The following is a 5485-nucleotide window of genomic DNA, read 5'->3' on the forward strand; positions in this document are numbered from 1 at the left end:
GTTTGTGTGTGGGTGTGTGTGAGAGAGAGGTGTTGGTAGTAAACTCTTAAAGTCATACCAACCTCTCAAAACTCTGCCCATCCCCCTTAAAGGGCCTCATGTGATTCTCTGGCACTCCAGCAAGTATACGTAGGATAATAATACCCCAGCAATTACAACAAAGGTGCCATGAGGAGCTGTAAAACACCGAGTTTGTTTCTTTCTTCATCGCTGTTAATGTTCCGATGTAGGCATAAATTAAAGGCAAAAAAATAACGTGCAGCTGGTGGTAGGGGAAAGAAAAACAAACAAAAATAGTTATTCGGTGTATTACAAAGGTTTTCCTAATTTCTTTTTTTTTTTTGGTGGGTTTTGTCACCACAAACCTTTTAGATTTTATTTTGTTGGCTAATGAAATCTTAAAAGTGTGGCAAACTGACTCAGAAAGACTGAGTCAGCTTTCACTTTCTAATTACAGCTCCATGCTTTTCACAGTTTTCATAGCCCCAGCTCATTTGGGTTAAACGGAGAACAACTGTACATAGCAATTTTCCAATTTTCCAAAATGTGTTGCACCCCCTTAATTGCATTTAGGCCTGGATTTTGGCTGTGTGTTTAGGGTTGTTGTCATGCTGGAAGGAGAACCTCCACTCCAGTAAGAAGTCTTCAGCAACCTATTCCAACTTTTAACTGCATGTTTCAGCTGTAGATCAGCTCCCGCACACCTGATTCAAATAATTACATTGCAACATCCTCAGCATACCAGCTAATTACATTTTCTGATGTGTGGCAGAGGGATGGAGTCCCAGAGGAACAGGGTTATGGACCACTGCCCTCATTGGTTAGTGGCAAATTGCAAACAGTACATCTTATGACTTTGTTTCAACAATTACTTTCTTCTTTCCACTCTTCCATAAAGGCCAAATTTGCGGATTGCTGAACATTTATTGAGTTGACAGATTTTCCCTCTTCAGCTGTAGATCTCTGCAGCTCCTCTAAAGTCACCTCCTCATTGTTCCACTGTGGTGTTTAACTAACCTCAAAGAACTTCATAGGACATCTGTATTTATCCTGATGTCTAAATTTCACACACATCCACTTAATAGCTCGAAGAGTTCTGAAGACAAGTGGTTGCACACGATCTTATTGGAAGGGATTAAGAGTAAAGGGATCTAAATTGTTTTCAGAATCTTTATTGGCAAAATAATTGCACATAATTTTCCTTCATAATCGCAATCACACACTCTTATGTGTTGATCTATAAAACGAATTCCCAATAAAATGCTTTAAAATGTGTGGTAGTGAAAAAATGAAAGGGGTGTTGATATTTTTCTGAAGTACTGTATAGTTGCTAGAAAGATTATAATGCATAAAATTTAAAAACATTTATGTGATTTTTAGCTAAGCATTAATGCATCCAATGGAATTACCATACAATAATTTTATGTACATAAAGTTGGCTTGTTTTCATCTGAAATCTTTTAAATTTCTACTATTTCTATAAACTAAATAAACAAAACAAATGGGCAAAGTAATTCTGAAGCTAACTACTCCTTCAGAAGAAGGCATTTAAGACGCAATTTTCTGCTTGAAGTTTGTATTTTGGCAATATAAAAAAATGCTACAGCCATACAATTATGTCACTTTGGATCAGCTATTTATAATTCAAACTCTCTGGAATTTGGGTTGAAGGATCATAGTGTGCTGCTGCAAGTTTTGCAATAGATAGGCGTCTCTTCAATTTCATGAAACAACTCTTCGTTTTCCAGCTAACAGCTTGTAAGAAAGGTGCAAAACAAAAACAGATTTCTGCCATTATTAGAAAACACACATTTTAGGAATGCGGTAATAGAGCACACACATTTATTTGATATAAACCATTGCAATTTTGTATTATAATTTACATCAGATACTAAAGTAATTTACAACAAAGTCAGTCCATAACACAGCATTGCATTTGAAACATTGTTAGTATGTTAGTAAGTCTGACCTACGTCATCCTTACTGTTAGAAAAATAATGTGTTGTAAAATTTCAAGTGAACACTATTTTATTGATTTTTAAACTTCTATCAAATACTTTTTTTAATTTGGATACACTAACATGCCTCATTTTGCATCAATATTTTTGTTCATTGTTAGCTGGCTATGGTTTTTACTGTATAATTGCAGACTTCTATGTTGATAATCATCTGATGCAAATGGCACAGCAATTTCAAAACGAGCATCTGTAGGAACTACTCTAACATTTTTGGATATGACTCTTTTCTGACTAGGCATTTGCGGGAAAAGTCCTCGTTGTTTCATCAACGTAAAGAAGATAAGAGCACTACCTGCCCATGGTCATAACCTTTTAGTCATTCCCACTTCAAAAATGTAAACATGGATATTTGTGTCTGCTTTATCCTATTTTCTCTTCTGTTTATTTTTGACTCTTCTTGCTACTGGAGAAACTGGCTACAGCCCAGTAGTCTACTCTATCTTCACCTGTTGCTGGGAATTGACAAAGATGAAAACGATATACCTCACCAGAGTGATTTTAATGTTTTTTTCCCCCTTCCCTTAAGTCTTCATACTCTTGGCATAAGTTCATAAATAAACTGTCACTGCCTCGCTTGGTGGCTAGGAGGTGTTGTAGAAGTGCAATGATTACAAACCCCCTCGCCACCTTGGTTAACCACACAGGGATGGACAGAAGGTGTCCACAGTAAATCCCAGTTTAAAGTGTTTTGAAAAAGGGTCTGCAGAATAAGAAGTGTGTGCAATTGAAGGCCAACTAAGGTTCTACACTTACTGGAATGCCCCACTGGAGTTTAAATAAACCCAAAAGTTTAAGTATTGAAGATTCAGCTGTAACATATTATAAATATTGTTGCCTTCAATCAGATCATTTCTACCTCTATCAGATGATTGGCTGTTTTACAACTGAAAAAAGAAAGTTAACGCCTACTACATACGTAGGCGTACATTACTCTGCAGAGGTTTGCGCATATTCAAGGTGGACTCAAAATGTACTGTACATCTGCCTGACATGTTTGCGCAAAGGTCAATTTTTATGATTGTGCACTCATGCTCCATGTTGCCCAATTCACTGTTTGGCGGGAAACAGTGTTGACATCGAACTGTTTTGTACGTGACACCGAGCTGTCACCTGTCAGTGTGGTTCATAGAGTGACAGTCACGCTGTGCGTCCTTGTAACTACTTGCTTTGAGCAAAGTGTAAATGCCAGTTATTGCCTGGGCACATGAACTGTGATGCAAATAATGCCAGAGGAGAGTCTTTTAAATTTAAATTAAATTAATTGATATATTTTCTCTAGTGTGCATTGATCCCGTTTGTAGGGATGGCAAACTAGGGAGCTTCATTCCTAGTTTGGTTGAATAACCACTTTGTTTTGTTTTTTATTTTTTAGTACTAAAAGCCAAATCAACTATCTGTCCTTGTCCATTAATGCTATGGTTGTAATTGTAGGAAATTAAGAAATTTGTCACGAGAAATGTTGGAAACTGATATGCTCAACTATGAAATCTCAGCTGTCCGCAGACTTTGTGCTTGCTGTCCTTACAGAATATGAACATCATGCCTGAGTGCATGGGAGCCTGTACTTCCCCGTTTTCTTCTTTCACAGTTTTTAATTTGTCCTTGTAGCTTCCTCAAAGGAAATAGTAACAAACCTCATTAGAGAGCTGCCAATGTTGATAAAAGTTGCTTATCATCTCACCACAAATAGGCAGATTTCCTCTTTATGTCTAACTATAGTCTCTGAGGTGTTGGAGAAACTTTCAGACACTTCATGCACATTTATGTCAAGCACTGCAATCAGGTTGAGCCGAGGCCTTTATTGGTGACCCCAAAAGTGCCCGCACTCTGGAGCCGCTGGAACCCAGAAGCAGTTGCTTCAGCCAAGGGGAAGGCAAACAGAAGACTTTACAGCAGTGCAAACATTGTTAGGTGGAACCGAGAAACTAAGCTGAGTCATGGGTCCTGATAGGTTTGAGGAATGGAGGTAATTCAAACACTCCCCTTTGTTTTGAAGTGTCACTCTCAAGCATTCATCAGTTATGTCTAACAAGCAAACATATGAAGAAGTATGGACCAAGAGAGAGTAATGAAATGCATGTTTCCTTCTTGTAGGTTTTCTCAAACCTTATTACACCTGCAATATAATTCCTATTACGCAATCAACCAAAGTATTGTGTTGTTTTCCTCTTTAATTGACATAGTGTAACATGGGTTCAAAATGTCTATTTGTAAGTAAACAACGAGTCTTTTTGTTGCACTTGCATCATTCTAAAATCAGTCTGAAGTGCACACAGCAGTTCAAAGTCCGGTTCTGTGAGACTATTTAACAGAGGTTATTCAGACTGATAGCAAAAACAGACACAAGCTTCAGTATACAGAAGAAGTTTATGATTAACAACCATGTTGTCCTGTGGTAATCACTGGCACAATCTGTAGTGTATGGTTAACCATGTCAGCATTTCGCCTCATTATTTTGTCTGTAGGTGAATGAGAAGCAGAACAGTTGTTGTGGAACTCTATTATCAGACAGCGCAAGAGGAAATGAAATACAATTGTTATACAAACTTTTTTTCTATTTACTTAAACAATGAGCAGGCATACCACACTAATAGCAATGCATATTCCTATTAATGGAATATATATTCCATTAATATGGCAAAGCTGAGAAGCGGTTTAGACTCCAGAAGACACTTCCCATGAGAAGGACTCCAGAGTCTTGTCTCGTCAGTCTCCTCACATCCTCCATGTGATCATATGGCTCATTCTAATAACACAGCTGCAGAGGCTCATTGACTAAACACATTAATTTCTCCAATCTCCTGCAGTTATGATGTATGGAAACAGCTTTAAATCTCTGCTTTGTTTAAAAGGGGCTGCACTCATTTATCAGTAAACCCGACTTGAGCCTTTAGTTTAGTTTCCTTTTGTGTTCACACACATTTGGAAAAAAAAAAAAAAAATCTTGATCATGGTGTTTGCAAAGTGATCCTGAACTGGCATTTCCTATCTTGCTGTGAGAAATGTGAAATATTTTCAGCCTTTTATTTGGCACCGTTCCTCTTGTTTGGATTTGACCCCAGCTAAGGCGCTAATACCGCATTCCGTACGTGTGCGTGCGTTTGTGCGTACGCACGCGTGTGAGAGCATTTGAAAAGAGAGCTTTAAATTGCTGAATTTGATGGGGAGGGATTTGTGCCACCCAGACAGAAGCTTTCAACAAAACAGCAATTTTTGCTGTAAGCTAAGGAAAAAGAAAATAAAACACAGGACTGATTGTTTTATAACTTAGCAGGCTTGTCATATTTATTACATTTGTTTGAGCTGTCCAAAACAGAAATATTTTTCCTCATGTATTAGACCAAAAAGATTAAAGAAAAATATTGAAAATTTATATTTTTAGATTTTGCAAGATTTTCTTGCTATCGCAAACAACTATTCATAAAGGGGTCCAATACAAATTTCCTTTGTGCTGATTTGCCTGAGCA

This window comes from Xiphophorus couchianus, chromosome 18 (assembly GCF_001444195.1).
Source record: "Xiphophorus couchianus chromosome 18, X_couchianus-1.0, whole genome shotgun sequence".
In the NCBI taxonomy this organism is placed as follows: domain Eukaryota; kingdom Metazoa; phylum Chordata; class Actinopteri; order Cyprinodontiformes; family Poeciliidae; genus Xiphophorus; species Xiphophorus couchianus.